At 52.7% G+C, this 17,781-nt stretch overlaps 1 protein-coding gene across 1 annotated transcript in view; it reads right to left on the reverse strand.

The window, feature by feature from the left end:
• Positions 1 to 17,781, reverse strand: part of SYN3 (synapsin III) — a 422,306-nt gene that overhangs the window by 164,266 nt on the left and 240,259 nt on the right. The window lies entirely within an intron of this gene.

Raw genomic sequence — 17,781 nt, forward strand, 5'->3', positions numbered from 1 at the left:
CCTCCCCTGTTGGTAGACACAGAAGGCCAAGTTCAAGCTCTTGCCAGATGGCTCTGAATTGATGAAAGTCCTTCCTGCTAACTAGTTTTCTGCAAAGGCAGGTCACTCCCCACTGGCTTCCTACTGCCTGGGGATTCAGCCTGACATCCAGGGCCTTCGTTAAAGTTTAAATTCACAGGTTAGGCTTTCGGGGGGTGGGGTGGGGCATGTGAGCCAAGTATTAATAAATGAGTAGGAGTCTGTTGCCTAGAGAAGGGCAGACAGAACATTCCAAGACCAAAGAACAACAGGGGAAGGCATGGGGTGATCAGAAGACCTGGCGTGTTTAAAAATGCCACTTGGCGTGCCTGGAATGTGGGTGTGACAGGTGAGAGGAGACTTAGGTGGGGGCGGCACTGTCATGGGGGCGGATCCTGGTCCAGAACAGTCTGTGACCTTGCAGGGGAGCAGAGCTAATCCTGGCTCAGTGAGAAGCCACTCCTTGCAAGCACCAGTCAAAGCCCGATCCGGCTGTGTTCAGGTAACGAAGGAGACATTTCCTCCATCTGCTCCTGTGTTTCCCCATTCCTCAGTTAGTTCTGGAGTTTGGCACTTGTTCTGGGCATGAAGTGACCCAGAGCATAGGAAGAGGCCTGGCCTTAGGACCAGTTGGACATAGGTTGAAACTAACTGTGACGTCCATCTGAGTGTAACCGGGGTGATAGCCAAGACATTGTGCAGCTGACACAGCCCAGGAACTGGCCACTCAACTACGGCTTTGGAGCAGGATCCAAAAGCCCCTTGAACCTGGTGTTAGCATTTTGGTTTTTGGGTCACGGGGTGAGAGTGGTAGAGGGTGAGCGGGTAAGGGCAGTAGCTAATTAGTAAGCAGTGCAGAAGCATCTGAGTATTTTTACAGCTGGAGGCCAGGCCTACATGGACCAGGTATGCCAGTCCTGGCTATGACCAGATTCAAGGGACTTCAGTACCCCAAACCTCAGTTTCCTCATCTGTGAAGTGGAGTTGAAAGCAGTGTCTACTGTTGGGGACCTTGAAGGGACACAATAAGTAGCACCCCTCTTTCCTGCCAAACACAGCGTTCTGACTCTAGAGCCCAGTTCTCCATCATCCTGTGCTAGTGAGAGTCACTACCTCACTGAACAGGGTTTTAGAGAGTTGTTAAACAAAACTGTAAGCACAGTACCTATCTTTATCTTTCAGCAGTTGAAAGTGGGAGATAGGATCTGTCTGTGGATGAATTTCTCACTAAGTCTCTTTTTTTGTTGGGGCAGGAGGTTACTGAGGATTGAACTCAGGGGCACTTGACCACTGAGCTAGATCCCCAGCCGTTTTTGTATTTTATTTAGAGACAGGGTCTCACTGAGTTGCTTAGCGCCTCACTTTTGCTGAGGCTGGCTTTGAACTCAAGATCCTCCTGCCTCAGCCTCCTGAGCCACTGGGATTACAGGCGCTCACTACCGCTCCTGGCTTACTAGGTTTCTTAAAGTAGCACCTTCCCAAGAGTCTATTACTGATCCCATTAGAGAGAAGTGACCCAAGTCAAAGGGTTCCAAAATTCTACCTAAAGCCAATAACCCTTGCCAATAACTCAACTCCTGCCAATAACTTAGATAAAGCAAAGATGAAATTTGATGTTTTTTTTTTTCAACCCAAGTATTACTTTTTCAGTTTGAAACTTTCCATTTCACCAGACAGGAAGTTACAAACGCAGTACTTATCCACACAGTCCAAAATGGCTCCTGGGCCTTGGCATGGACCCTCTTAGGGCCTTGTGGAAATCTCTGGAAGAGCAGAGGACAGAAAGGAAGAAGACATGGCTCAAATCAGAGCTTTAATTCTGGCTAGTTCAGAAGTTGAGGCAAGGGTGGGAAGGTCCGGAGGGAATGGGAAGAGACAGGACAATCATCACCATGGCAACTAAAGTTGATGCCTATTCTGTGCCGTGCACATACATGATCTACCTAACTTTATAGAAGAAGAGACAGAGGTTCAGAGAAGAAAGGCAATTCTCCCAAGGCCACCCAACATGGAGTCAGATGAGCTGGGTACCTAACTCTGCCTGAGTCTGGAGCCCGTGTCCCTGCATTTGACCATGCACCTTCCCATTTTGCTCATTGGGTTTATTTTATCATATGCAATAGGAGGAGTCTCCCCATGGTGCATGTTGTGCTTAAAAATATTCCATATTTCATCTGATCATGACATGAACAGCAATGCTAATAACAACAGCCATTGATTCATATTACCAAGTCCCTGGAACCGTCCTAAACATTATAGAAGAGGAATCAAAGAGATCAAGTAACCAACCCAAGGTAACATAGAGAGTCATCTGTTAAATAATAGTGAATGGTAACAAATCAACAACTCTTTGGATTAATCAAAGACTTCTACTCTTAGCATTCTGTTGATCGATACAAGAGAGCCGGCATTTTTAACATTAGTTATTCCAGTAACCCCTGAATAAGCACAGACGTGTGATGCATCTGCAGCCTTGGGGAGTGGAGGAGATAGCAAACGCATTCCCTGGGGTTGGGGGCAGTGGGGCCCACGTTGGAAGCCACAGTAGCCAGTGCTGAACACTTGGGTGGCACCTGAAGAATGGGACCGAAGGGCAATTCTTGGCTGTACCCGGCTACCCTGTTGCCATAACCAGCAGGTGACCTGGAGTCCCGTCTAACCAGAGGCAGTGGGCACAGTGGAAGCAAGAGCAGAGTCAGAGGAGAGGGTGGGAGTCTTAGGAGATGAGAGAATAGAGGAGAGAGGCTGGAGGCTGAGCCGGCCACCAACGCGCTCAGAAGATCTGCCTTGCAGCTTCCATGGATTTCACCACAGTAGTTCCATGTTTGAAAGTGAGGGCAGCAGAGAGAGTCCATTCCTGCCCCCAGGTTGTCAGAGTGGCTGTCTGTCTCCCTGGGGCCCAGGGGACAGCTGTCTTCAGCTCTCACTCTGTGGCTCTGATTAGCACAGTTGAGCTGAAGACCCGCCTGGGCAGGCAACCTCTCCTCTCCAGGAGAACTTCTCAGAACAGGATGTGCCTCACTGGCTCGATGAGGGATGGTGAGTGAGATGAGCCGTTTCGTGCTCCTTCCATCCGCATCTGTCCTCTCTGTGTTTTCATAGAGGACGAACCACTCTGCGAACGTGGTTATCAGAAGGTTCAGCAAATCTCTCTCCCTCTCCAGGGACCTCATTTCCTCCTTTGAAGTGTGAAAAGGGGTGGCAGCTGGGTGGTTCCAGAAATCATTCTGAATCTGAGACTGGGCACTCTCGGGAGCCTCTGTCCAGGCTAAGCTGTAATAGACAAGTCACCACTAGGACAGCTGATCTGTGAGGGTTGTTCCACTATGTTCATCTCCGCCTACCAGTCTCTGCTTTATACCCAGCAGTATGCTGAGGACTAAGGGGGCTGAGTGCCATGGAGTCACAGCTGAAAGCCCACCCTGCTTCACTGAGGGTCTGTCTGCTGGGTTAAGCTCTTCGTTGTACTCAATCCTGCTGTCATTATCCCCATTTCATGGGTTAGTAAGCAGAGAAGGTCAAATCCAAACCTGGTTCTAGCTGACCCTAAAGTTCATGCTTTCCCCCATGTGCTAAGGAAGCAACCATCTTTGGTTCAGAAACTGTCAAGGAGAACCAGTGGCTCATTGTATTAGCCAATTTGTCACTACTATAACAAGATACTAGAGGTAGGTTATTTATAAAGAAAAGAGGTTTATTTCATTCACAGTTTTGGAGGTTCAAAATTCAAGATTGGGTGGCCCCACTGGTTTGGGCTCTGGTGAGGGCAGCAGATGTCATCAAATCATGGTGGAAGTGTGTGTAGGAGCAAGAGGTTACCTCCTGAACCAGGAAGCAGAGAGAGGGGTGGGGCCAGCCTTACTCTTTTTAATAACCATCCTCTTAAAAGAACTACCAAGGGGTCCCCTGAGAAAACCATCATCCCTTTTGAGGGTGCACCCCCAATGGTCCAAGGACTCCCACTAGGCTCCACCTCTTAAAGGTTCCACCTCCTCCTAATGCCACCACCCTGGGGACCAAGCCTTTAATGCTTGGACCCTTGGGAGACATCAAGCCATATCCAAACCATAGAGCCGCGGCCGTGAGGAGATGAGATGTGGGGCAGGGAACAGATGAGACCTGGCCATGACAGCAATGGTGCGGCTTGTCCCACGCAGCCCGGCAGCTTGGCAGGAAGACCCACCAGGGGGAAGAAGACCAGAAAGGAGCTGAAAGGAGCAGGGGGCAGGAGAGCCCAGGACCTGGGCTTGTCCCAAAAGATTTTCTGGAAGGTGGAAGAAGGGGCCAAAGTGCAAGCTCTGTGCTAGGAAATCAGAGAAGACTTCGCTTCCCCAAATATCACTAGAACCCTGAGAAGGAAGAATGGTCACTCCTTCCTCACAGGAAGGGAAACCCAGTGGTCCAGAGACTCATTGCTGCAAGTTGGGAAGAGCCAACACTTGAACCCAGCCGGTGGGGATGCAGGGCACACCGAATCCCTTTCTCTCCCTCTGTGCCCCAGCATCCCCCTGCACTCTGGCCCCTGTGAAGACTGACCCCGTCTGCCGTGTGCACCCTCTGCAGCCCTTGCTTGAGAGGGCTCTGAAGTCACCCTTGCCTCTCCTGCAAGCAGCTCCAGCTCGAGGCTGGGACGCCATCTCTCCTCCCACCAGGATTTGGAGGTGGAGGCCCTGGCAGGTGGACTGCTGTTGGCCAATGTCTCCTTTCCTCTCCCCGCCCCCCGGAAGTCCTCTTCTTTGCTTGCCAGGGGAACACACACTTCGGGCAGGGCCTTGCCAGATTCCTTGGCGACCTCCCCTTACCGCTGCTCCCGAAACTGAAAGCTGAACTCTGCCCGAAGCAGCCACAGGACAACCCAGGGTTAGTCAGAGCAAAGTCTTGGCCATTCTGAGTATCCGGGAGGGAAAGGAGTCAGAGACAGACATACAGACATGCAAAGACACATACGCACAGACACACAGAGATGGGGCATGGAGTGGGGTGGGGAGACAGAGAACGTAGGGGAAAGAGAAGCGGGGAGAGAAGAGTGGACCCGATCTGGCTGGCACAGAACAGAGAGAGAGGCAGAGAGCTCTGCAGAGACGTGGGCCGTTCAGAGGTGGGGCCCCGAGGCAGCGAGGAGACCACACTCCGGCCATATGACAGCCCGTTACTCTTGCTTCCTAAGGGCAGTCTTATAAGAGAGTAAGAGAGGAGACAAAAGAGGCGAGGGCTAGGAAATAACCCCACACCCGGACGTGCCAAAGGTGACTTGCAGTTTGAAGTCAAAACAAGGTGTTGGCTACGGGCTTTCTAATTCTGGACTCAGTTCTCAGTTTAACCAACAGGCCTTAAGATTTTTGTCCAGACTCAGTTTCCTCACCTGTAAAACAGGTGGAATGAAGATACTTCACAGGTCACTGTGGGGACTGAGCACCTGGGACATCTGCGTGAACTGTCAAGTGCTATACAAGCCCAGGCTCCCTGTCGCAGCCTGTGGGGCAAGATAGGGAGCTCTAGGAACCCGTTGGACTTATTTTTAAGACTAGTTTTTGTCCTTGCCCAGGGGTGCTGCATGATTGGAAATGGAATATTGATTGTCACATAAAAACTGCCCAATAATCCCAGCAGATCTAGCTGGGTGACCGTGAGAAGGTTGCTTTAGCTCGCGGAGCCTCTTTGAACTGACAGCTGGACCTAGTCCTATTCTAGAGCCTCCTTTAGCTGAAGCGTGGGCAAATCCACCAGCGCTGGGCTGAGGAGACGTGTGCAGAGGGCTTCAGATCTGGACGCGACCCAGGGAGGAACAGGCTTTCCTCAACTGTCACTTCCTCCAGGAAGGGTGGATACAGTGCCCTCTCTGGGGTCCTGGTCACATGGCCACATGGTCGTAGTATGTGGAATAGTGGTTGAGATGTGACTGTCCCATGGCCAGACTCTCAGGGCGCAGCTGTCTTGTTCATCGCTGGGTGCTCAGTGTCCAGGGCCAGGCACGTAGCAGATGCTCGGGGGGGGGGGGAGGCTTGTGGGCTTGAGTGGAAAGGAACTGCCAGCCCCATTGTTTCCCAGGAAGCCGACATTTTCAGGGAGGTAGGGCCGGGCCGGGCTGGGCCAGGCCGAGCCGCTGGAGGCTTTGGAAGCAACCTTTGGACAATTTGTGCTCTGCTCTGAATCCTTTCTGGGAGCCAAGTGAGATTCCAGGGCAGCTGAGGGCCAAAAAGGGGGGGGGGGGGGGGCTGGCTGGCTGGGGAGAACCTGGGTGGGGAGGGGGGACAAGAAAGGATCAAGCTTCGCACAATAGCTCACATTTCTGAGGCATTTTATGTTTTACATAATATTTCCACATACGCTATTTCACTGGAGCCCTGTAAGCATCCTAAGAGCGAAGGAGGGCAGGTCCAAATATCACGACTTTTCGTTTTCTGATGAGCAGAACAAGACGGAGGGAGAGGTCACTTGGCCAGACTTGGAGGCTTGGACTTCAGGTCTGTCTTCTTCCAAGACCAAAGCAAAGGTGCAAAATGGTGTCTGTGAGGCTTGGATTATTTTCTCCATCCATTGTTGGCTTAATGGATTGTTCGATCTTTCTCCACCCATCTGCAATTAGTACAATTGGAACTGCTACTGATTATTCCAAGCAGTAGGTCAACATTATCTCATTTAATGTAATCTATGACCCTATGAAACAGGTTCCATTATTAATCCCATTTCACAGAGGAGGAAGGTGAAGTTCAGAAGGAATGACACTCTGAAGATCATACAGCCAGTGACTGGCCTAGCTGTAAACCCGGGAACAGAAATTCCAGAGTCTGAGCCCTCAACCATCCACCATTTTGATGATTTCATTCTCTGCACAAAAGCCGGAATCATGCAGTGAGCAGCCTCCAGGGCCCACGGGGCCTTGCGAACCCTTGCCAGGGACAGGCGTGTTGCTGACTCTGTTTGTTCAGACATGGAGGTGCCTGTCCTGGGCCTTCGCTGTCCACTGACTCCTGTGGATCCCCCAGGCCCGTGCACAGTGAAGGCTACTGGCTGTGCTCCAACAGCTAGAACAACACAAGAAAGTCGTCCACGGGAGGAGAAGACTGAGGCCTCTCTCTCAACAGTCTATGTCCATCATTGAGGGTCAGCCAGCCTGGATGTTGGCTTTGGACATTCTTGGGGTCAAAGAAAGCCATGTTCCAATCCACCTAGGGAGTTTACAGCCGGTTGACCTCAGGCAGGCTAGGTGATCTCACCGAACCTCAGTGTCCCATTGGCAACAAGGGTCAAATACAAGTCTCATAATGTGGGATTAAATAGATCTGTGGCCTATTTGAGATGTCTCAATGCAACCGCTGGGACATGGTAGGTACTCAAAAACTCTTTCTTCGGGAGAGGGTGGCCCAGGAGGAAGCGCATGGGATGTGGGGTCAGAGGGATCTGGTTTCACATGCTGGTTCTTCCAGCTCGAAGTTGTATAACTGTGTAGACAACAATCTGAGTTTCAGTTTTCACATCAATAAAACGAGGCTGGCCACACTGCCTTAGGGGAATTGTAGAAACAAGAACAAGTGGGTGTTGGATGGGAAGTGTCTCACAGGGATGCTATGAACTTGACATCCCTCTCCTCTCCTGGGTGGGGTGTATCCATGCACTCAGACCTTGGGCTTGTTCCTGGGGTGCCACCATGAGATCCCAGGGCTCCCTATACTTGTGGAAGAGACCAGCGCCATGTGGATAAGGCATGACGACTTGTGGGCGGGGCCTAGATGCACCTGTTGGCAAAGAGCCAATCTAGGAAAGGGAGCGCTCTGGGCAGGTGGGCCCCAGCCTTGTCCTGCACCAGGATGGAGCAGCCCGGATGGCACAGGATGGGACATCTGAATAGATCTGGTGGCCTCTGTCTCTCTATCCTTCCTGAGCGGCCCCATGGCACAGTTTGGCTTGGTGAATGACCCAAAGTCTGACTCCTGGGTTTCTCTGCACCATAGTTTACTCAGGCCGCCCACCCAGGTCCCCCTGCTCCATAGCAGTGCCTGCTCAGCTTTCTTGCACTCTGGCACGTTCTCTTAGTTCAGGCTGCTGGAAGGAATTACCACAGGTTGGGTGGCTTGTAAACAGCAGGGGTTTATTTCTCATAGTTCGGGAGGTTGGAAAATTCTAGATCAAGGTGCTGGCAGATTCAGTGTCTTCATGTAGCAGGAGCGAGCAGCTCTCTGGGGTCTCATTTAGAAGGGCATTACTCCTGCGAGGGCACGCCTCAGAACCTGATTACTGCCCAAAGAGCCCACCTGCTGATACCAGCACCTCAGGGTTAAGTTTCAGGGGACAGGAACATTCAGTCTCCAGCATAACTTTATCTGAGGACCCAGCTCTGCAGTCCTGTGGGCCCAACCCCCAACCTCACCTTCTCTGGCGAATGAAAAGCAGCAACATGCTAGGGTTTGACTTGGGGTTGGGCAGAGGAGGTGGGGGCTCCAGGGACCACTAAAGAGGCCAGGTTTCTGGAGGACAACTGTTAGGGCTACGTGGGGGTCTGTCTAAATGAGAGTCTGAGGACTTTCCCTCAATCCAGTGACAGTCAATAGCCATATTGGAGTTCAAGGCCACCAGGAGGACTGGAGGCAGCTGTGGGTGGGGTCACTGTCTTCCACAGATCCACTCTGTAAAACACCTACTACATGCCGCACCCGTTCTAGGTGTTGGGGACGCGGTGGAGACGGGCGACAGACTTACTTCAGACGTCACCGTAGAGCATGCCAGCCAGGGTGTGTGCTGCAGAGGGAGAGCCGGAGGAGAAGGGGGTTGGGGATGCTGTCGGGTAGGACGGGCTCCAGGTGAAACGGTGTGGGGGGTCCATTTAGGTAGGAATTGGAACTGGGTGAGGAACAGAGCCCCGTGGTATCTGGGGGAGGATCACTCCAGGGAGGGGACAGCAAGGACAATGGCCCTGCAATCAGAGCAGACCTTTTGTGCTCAAATTGCAGGGTGTGGACCCTCTGCTCTGTGCAGTGGTGTAGACATAACAGGAGGGACAGATTACACAGCCCTTGTAGGACCTGGCCGGGATCTGGGCTGCGACTCTGAGATGGGAGCCACTGGCCAATGTAGGGCAGTGGAAGGGTGGACCTACATTTTTAGTGTCATTGTGCTCTGCTGAGAATGCAGTGGTCCCTCGGTACCCATGGGAGACTGTCCTTAGTACCCCCCTCGGTACCCAAGCCTGCAGATGCTCAGGTCTCATATAAGTAATGAAGAATTTTCATGCCACCTACACACATCCTCCCACATACTTTCAATTACCTGGAGGTGACTACAATACCTAATACCATGTAAACGCTGTGTAAATAGTTGTACCAGCCAGTATCGTTTAGGGACTAATGGCCAGATAAATCCTGTAATGCTCAGTATACATGTAATTTTTTTCCCCAAAATACTTTGACACTCAAGTCCACAGATGTGGAACCCAGGGATATTGCTAAGAGTGGACAAGGACAGAGACAGCAAAAGCAACTAGAAGGTGACTGTGATAGATGAGAGAGTTGGGTCTGGAGAGATGTGGGCAGGGGTGGTCGATGGGTTAGATTGGGGGTGGGGAAGGCTGGGGAGCTAAGGAACGTCCAAGGAAGACCCTAAGGTTTGGGGTCTCGGGTACAGCTGCCTAAGCTAAGGCAGATGGGAGGGCTCAGGGGAAGCAATTCTGGTGGAAAAAGACCTGGAGCTGGTTTTGGACATGTGAATGTCAATGTCTATCGGGCCGAGGGCAGGTGCCCAGCCGTCTTGGATGCCCACATCTGGAGTTCTGCTCTTAGACCTTGACCCCAGGTCAGATCAACCCACGAGTGAAGAGTGGTGCGGGCAGAGGAGAGAAGAGGCTGGAGCACTGAGCCCTGTCCCCAGGCCCAGCCATGTGGGGCGGTGGCAGAGGAGGCGGAGGGGCCTGGGCCAGCTCCCTCGAGTGTATCGCCCTGGGATCTGAGTGGAGGGGTCCGAGGAGGAGCAAGGGCCCCGCTGTAGGTCGAATGAGAAGACGGAGCAGGGACGTCGGAGGCCACTGCTGCCTCCACAGGAGAGGCTGCTGTGGGGTGGGTGATGTCAGGGTCTGGCAGAGGGCCACTAGCATGTCCCACACCAGCCCTGAGGATTCAGCTCAGAGTTCCAGGGTGAGGTCCCTGTCTTTCTTAAAGGCGTGGGGGGACAAGAGGTGCCTCTCCAATGTCCCTCTGGGATCTGGGGAGTCCAGGTGCCGATAGTCATGGAAGGGAGGGGGCAAGCCATTGTTGGTCAGCAGTGGGTCTGGGTGGGGGCCGAAAACAAGTGGCCCGTGGGCGATCTCCGGTAAGGACTGTGACAGAGTGTTGGAAATGGTGAAATAGACCACTTTGAGTCAGAGCTGAAGAATCAAGAGGAGGAGCAATATTGACTTCTTTTTCTTTTTTCTAAGTGGAGAAATTCTAGGAGCCCATGTGAGTGGCCTGGGAAGGGTTTGCAGGGATTACAATGCTTCGACAATGGAAGCAGAGCCAGGGAAATTCTGCTCGAGGATGGCCACAGCAAGGTTTACTCCAAGAAGGATGAGGCCAGAACTAAAAGAATAAGCAGCATTTATTGAGCACTTACTATGTGCCAGCCAGGCACAGGCTCAGTACTTCATGTATGTCCTGATGTTTTAAAGCACAAATAATCTTCCCCTGAAGAAAAACAAAGCATAGAGCACGTTCTCTGGGTTGTTCGTTGATGGCCTGCTTCTTCCCCACTACGTGACGACCTCTCTGAGGACAAGATGTATTCACTGCTGTGTCCCCTGCCCCTAGAACAGTGCTTGAAATTTAGTAGGTGCTCAATAAACGGAACATTTTCACACACTGGTTGGTTGAAGGAGTGTGTGTACAGTTGGGTTTACAATTTCCAACCACCCTGAGGCTCCGTTTTCTTGTGACCACCTCAGTATTGGATATCTGTTTCCTCACCAGGAGGAAAAGTGTGACCCCTCCTCACTTCCAAAATCTTGCTCATGCATGCCCAGCCTCTTCCTGGTTATTTCTTCTCTCTCTCATTAGATTATGAAACCGCGTTATTCCTGAGCACTTGCCACTTGCCAGCCTTCTGCCCGTCCCTTCAAGACCCCGATGGCCCTCACGGCCCCTCCTATTTGACAGACAAGCAAGCCACCCATGCGTCTGCTGATAGTGCATCCTCCCTCGGGGCCCTGGGTCAATCTCTGGGTCCAGGAGAGGCTCCGAATAGAGAGGCCACAGGGTCAGGCTGAAGAGCCGGGAAGGTGGGCACCGCGCCTTGCTGTGGGGGGACGTGTGGGGAGCGGGACTCTCTGGTCGAAGGCCTGTGGGAGGCAGAGAGTGGAGGGAGGGTGAGTGGAAGCTCCGGGCCGGGAGGGGAAGTTGAGCTCTCTGGGGAAAGCTCTGGTCTCCCCCAGAGCCACTTAAGCCAAGGGCAGGGTCAGGGCTGCCCCAACTCATGGGCTGCCTCCGGCAACCACCTTAGCTGGCGAGGTCCAGTGGGGACCGAGAGAAACCTTGGCCCTTAGCAGGACACCATGTGACAGCGCCCCTCCCGCCTCACCCGAGCCCTCCTCTCCTTCCAGCAAAACAAACACGGGAGTCTGTCAGGGCCAAGAGGTCAGGGTGCACAGAGGGTCAAAGGTCAGGGGTCCGCGCAAGTCTGCTGGATGCGGCCCATGTGACTTCAAGTCAGGCAGGCTGCTGCTCTTTCGTAGTCCCAGAAAACAGCCCTCAGGAGTCAGCATTTGGCCACCTCCAGAAATTCTTCATCCCTGACTCAGGCGGTCTCCAGAGGGGCTACAGCTGCCTCTGGAAGACCCTGACCCCCTGTGACAATGACATGCAGGGAATTTCCTCAGGAAGGGTCACAGGAAGGGCTTGTTCAACCACAGGAAGGGCCCTAGGCCAACAGAATCCCCAATGGGGACTTGCATTTTTCGATCGGGGGCTCCCTGGGTCTCCCAGGAACTCACTGACTCCCCACAGATTACAGCAAAGACTCCAGGTTCTGGCCTGTAGGTCTCTACCACATTTTCACTCCCCTCGCAGAGTCGTGGGTCAGGAGCCTCTCTCTTCTTGAGCACCTGTACCAGACTCTTGACATCCTACCGTTCTGCACACAGGAGGGGGTCGCCCTGGGCCATCCATCACTCCAGCCTTGGCCGTGCAGGACCAGTGAGGTCTGCCTCCTGCTGCTTAGGCGTCAGTGTGGGGTTATCATCCCATTTCCCAGATGAGAAGCTCGAGGCCCAGAACGGGTGGTGGGTGGTGAAGCAGTGATCTGAACGCAGGTGTGTCTGGCTCCAAAGCACTTCCTTCAACCCCTGTCCTCTCTGGCAACCGCCAGGGCCCCTGGACCAGGTGGTACCCGGCCCCACCTCTGGGTCTCCATACAACTATTTCCTCAGCCTGGAAGTCTCCTCGCCTCTCTTCTCCAACCAGCAGAGTCTTTTGTTGTGTTTTTTAAAAGAATTTCCCCCCTAGTTTTATTGAGGCATAATTGACAAATAAAAGTGGGACACGTTGAAGGTGTTCAGTGGGATGCTCTGACACACACCTGTGAACGGACCACCCCCAGCCAGCTGCTTCACAGTCCTCACCCCGCAGAGACCTCGTGGGATGAGACCATCTCAGGTCTGCCTCCAGCAAAGGTCAGGTTCACAGCACGACGTCACTCACTGGTCACCAAGCTGCGTGCTAGACCCGCACAGGTATCCATCTGTGTGGCCTTCCCTCTTCTCTGTCTCCCTCTCTTCCTTCCAGGCCTTCCTCACATCACCTCCTCTTGGAAGGCTTCCCTCTCCCCACCCTCTGCTGGGAGATGTGCCCCCTCCCATCGCCCCCAGCTTCCTCAGGTTCACAGCCGTTGGTGCGGTTTTGCACACCCTCCTTTGACAGTCATCTCCATGGGAACATGGGTCCCTTTGGGCAGGACCGTATTTCCTCTGGTTCGAATCACCAAAGTCCATCAGGAGAGTGGCTTGGGTGGCTCAGCAGCCCTGGGCTCCCCTCTCCTTGTTCCAGACCCTTTCCCGGGGAAGAGCTGTCCAAGCAGTCCCCTGAAGAGGACCTGGACTCTTGCCGAAGCCACCGTGGAGCGGGTTTCCAGGGTGGCTTGGAAGAGGAGGAGGTGGAGGCTGAAGGCTTGGCTGCCAGGGTGCAGGGGCACTTCAGGAAGTGGCTGTCCATGGCTGGTGCCTGGGTGTCCTCCCTCCAGCACCTGGCTAGTTCTCAGTCCTGGATTCCAGAACACTCCCAAAGTTGACTGGACCGTGGTCTTCTATGGCCACAGTCCCTGGGCAAGGCGAGCGGGCTCTCTGGGACTGGGCCTTGTCTGGCTCCTCTACCTGGCTTCTCTTCTCCCGCTCTCTAATCTACTTTATGAATTCCAGCAAGATCTCTAATGTACAGTCTTCTCCTTGATGCCTTTGCACCTTCAGCACTGGCCAGGAGGGAAGGCCAGGGTCCCCATCAGCCCTTGGCCAAGGCCTTGTGCAGAGTTTCCAGGCTGAGAATCCCTCTCCCCTGCTCCTCTTGGTGGGTGGAGCTTTGGGTCAGGGCCAGAGAGGCTTCCAGAAAAGTTTTCCTGTCTTAGTCACTTTTCTCCCCGTGGACCCCACAACTGTCCCAAGAGGGAGGTGGAAACTCCCCTGCGTAGGAAGGGATTCCTAACCTCTGCGCCGGGGCAAGGACAACGTGGGGACTAGCACGTGTCCAGTTCCTTCCTTCCCCAGCCCCGCTCTGGGATCGAAGACTGGAGAGCTGAGCAGCGGGGCGGAGGCTTGGAAAGGGTCTTCGGAAGTCGGGGAAGGGAGGGGTACTGGAGGAAGGAAACTAACTGCTGTGATTTCTGTTTCACCGAGAATGAAGCTAAGGCTCGAAGAACGAAAAGGACCCGTTCAAACCAGGGGACCCGCTCATCACCTCGTCTCCGGCCCTACTGCACTAACTCTTCCACAAGGGATCTTGGGATTCCTTGAAGGCAGATCCTACAGTCATAGAACATTCCACTGCAACGTCACCTAGGTCTGGACCCAAAGGCCCTCTTTAGATGGGGAAACTGAGGCTGGTGAGGTTTTACCTGATTTCAACATCAAGTGGCAAAACCGAGATTTAAACTCAGATCTTTGCACGACGCCAACCTCGGGCTCCATCCATTCATTTATCTACTTCAGAGACAAACAGCTTTCTCGCCCAGGAAGTCATGCCCCTAATCTACTCCAAGTCTCACAAACACAGTTCCACTCTTTGTCATCTGTGCAGTGACGAGGAAAAGCCTGTCCCCTTTAGCCCGACCCCTGCCTCTCACACCCTTTCTGCAACAGGGTCTTGTAATGCACCTTATACCATGTTGGAAAATAAAATGCACAGCTAACCTACATGCACTATTTAAAAAAAAAAAAAGTGTGTCCTACTGTAATACAGAGAAGAAATCAAATAGAAACAAGTTATAATAAAAATGAAATAAAATTAACTTATAATAAAAACCATGTATTTCCACTTAGTTATAAGTTACCCATGACTGTACTGGAAAACCTAATAAAACGGTCTGATGCTTGCGCTGGGTCTAGCAGGGCCATGAACATTCCAGCTACAGACCTGGGCTGATGGAAGCATTATTAGCTACTCAAATGCCAGAAGGGGATTGTCATGAGTGACATGATTTTAAAAAATAACCAGCCACTCTTGGTGGTAATGCTTCAAACAAAACAAATTACAATCTTCTTTTGATTTCCATGATAGTTGCATTTGGGGGAAGGAGAGGTAAATATTGAAAGTACTTCAGGCCTGAGTGCTTTGAATTTGAATTTAATATGCAGTCATGTTCTAGGCTCAGGTAATCAGTAATGAGTTTCCTCTTATATGGTGTCTGGTGGCCCAGTCAATTTTTCCATGAGGAGCAGGACAGTTCTTGGCTCTATAGATTCACTGGTGTACATTCCTGGTGTCCTCCACTAAATGTCCTGTATTAGTCCGTTTTATGTTGCTATAATAAAATCCTTGAGACCGGGTAATATATAAAGAAAAGAAGTCTATTAACTCTCAGTTCTGGAAATTCAAGAGCATCTATGTAGCTCTGGTGAGGGCCTTCTGGCAGTATCATAACTTGGTGGATAGCATCATGGTGGGCCTGTGGGCCAGCAGGAGAAATCACATGGCAAGACAGGAAGCCTGGAGGGCTTGGGGCCAGGCTTGCTCTTTTTATAGCAATTTGCTTTTTCAGGAACAAACTGAGGTCCCTTGAGAACCACATCGATCCCTTCTGAGGGTGGCACCATCAAATGACCTGGCCACCTTTCACCAGGCCCCCTCTCTTCAAAGTTCCACCCCAACCTCACCACCCTGGGACCAAGCTTCTAGCACATGAACCTCTGGGGGACACCCAAGCCACATCCGAACCACGGACTGGCCGCAGTGCCTGCTGCTGTAATAGCAAAGAGCAGGCTTCCCACGACTTTCTAAATGGCTCCCCAAGGGCTGGTGTTGTCCTGTGGAGAACCAACACTGGCATTGGCAAGGTTTACTCATCAAATTACATCCCAACCTCTTAATATCCTTCTAAATTATTCAAGCCCTATATTTAGTGCCCAGATGGAAGAGGCAGAGGAGGTGGAAAGGTGTCAGAGTTGGAGTGGGGTCAGGTGACCTGCTTACTGCTCTGTTTCCAGCACACACTGGGTATTCCACAAATTTTGAGCAAGGAAAGTATAAGCTGTGTGGCCTTGGGAAGATGGCACGGCCTATCTGGTCCTCAGTTTCTTCATGGTGAGTGGGTGGTCACATCGTGATGCTCTCCAGGGGATTAAAGTAGACCCAGGCATGAAACCTCAGAACGTGTAGAGTGAGTTCAACCACCATGGGTTGATGGTGGAAATTGAGATCCTGCTGTGACCTGGCTAGGGAGAAACTGTGGATCATGGAACAGTGAATAGAGGAATGTTTTCAAGCATCTGGCTGAGCTACTAGACCTTCTGGAAAGGCAGGGCCTTCTTGAGATCTGCTAATCGGGCGGGTCCTGTGGAGGCAGAGTTGGTGGTGAGGAGAGATTCTCACCCATCCCCCGTGGGCTTTTCCCCACCCCCCACCAGCTGCCCCCACATTCCTTCACTGAGTCTAAGCTGAGTTCACTACCCTGCAACTCAGCTGCCTGAGAAGCAGACGTTACTGAGCACCCCCAGGTGAAGGAAGCTGGACGTTCCCCGAAACGAGGCCTTTGATCTCATTCTCCCATGGGACGGACCCGCAGGGCACCTGCCACACGTGAGAAAACAGGGTTTAGACATGTGAGCAACTTAACTGGCCCAGGATCTCAGTGTGAGTGTGAGGGGGAGCCTTCCAGAGTGGGCGTTCCTCCCTCCACAGAGGGACAGGGGCATCCAGAGAAGGTACATTGAGGGCACCTGTGGGCAGAACTCCTAGGCCAGCCTCTCCCACTCCACCCAGCCACGTCCCCACACTCAGGCTCTGAGACGCACACGCTACGGGACCGGGGGTCCTCCGTCCCTCCCGCTGGTCCAGAGGGGTAGGGAGAGCAGGTGGGAGACATTGTGAGGACACTTCAGATGCTGAAGCTGGACTGGACATGAGGCAAGGGGCGGACTGTGAGGAAGACTGGAGATGTCGAGTAGGAGGCTTCTGGAGACAAGGGACGGACTGGGAAACTTCAAGACTGGTCCAGGGGAGAGGAACGCCAGACTCCCAGACACCGAACCCTCGACCCCCCATCCCTCGGTCCTTGAACTCTAGCAGGGGTTCTCCACGGTTCCCGGCAGCCAGGCCAGTTCTCCCACCCAGGGAGAGGCTGCCGACTGCCTCTGCGGGTGGGGAGGTGGAAATCGGGGTGCACTGCTGGTCAAATGCCGCAGCGGAGCAACAAGCCCTATGTCTAAATTCAGAGCCAAACATGCCACATGACCTGGGTGGATCCCCGCAGCTCTGCTGGCTCCTTTCCACTTCAGCAGACGAGGGGCTTGCACTAGTTGATGACCCCGAGCTCTCTGTCACTCTTCTTTTCTTTTTTCTTTTTTTTTATGTACTGAGGATTGAACCCAGAGGCTCTCGACCAGCCACTGAGCCACGTCTCCACTTTGTATTTTAGAGAGAGGGTCTCCTGAGTTGTTTAGGGCCTGCTAAGTTGCTGAGGCTGGCTTTGAACTCACGATCCTCCTGCCTCAGCCTCCAGAGCCGCTGGGATTACAGGCGTGTGCCGCTGTGCCCGGCTGTCATTCTCTTTTCATGAAGGGGAAGACACAGGGGTGTTTGGTGGAAATCATGTGTACCAGTCACAAGGAGGGGTGGGTGAACCCCAAAGGAAGCCAAGCAAATTCAGACCCAAGGACAGGCGCTCCAGGTTCTTCTACTCTGGGAGGGAGGCGGGAGGACAACAGCAAGGTCAAGGGACCCAGAGGCCCTAGGATGTGGTCAGCTCGTCCCTGAGCACTGGCAGCCCAGTTCTGAGCATCTCTCAGAGGAGTGGGGCAGGTCCTTTTGGTGGGGTTGCCTCCCAACCTCTAAAGTGAATTACAGCCCTGAGAGGTCAGATCTTACAGATTTTCTGTGGTGACAGCAGATTTGTTTTGGAGATAGGTTTAAAAAAATTCCTTTTGAGCAAGATTTCCTTCCTCCATTTATTTATTTACTCTTTGCTGAGTGATTCAGCGAAACAACCTCAAAACCAGTCTCCAGTGGAAGGCAGGGAGAACCGAGCCCTCAAGCAGCAGTGGCCCCGTGAGGTTTTGCCTTGTGGAACTTTCCTTAAAATGACCACATCAGGAGGTTGTTG

The sequence above is a fragment of the Sciurus vulgaris genome, assembly GCF_902686455.1.
Source record: "Sciurus vulgaris genome assembly, chromosome: 5".
Classification (NCBI taxonomy): Eukaryota; Metazoa; Chordata; class Mammalia; order Rodentia; family Sciuridae; genus Sciurus; species Sciurus vulgaris.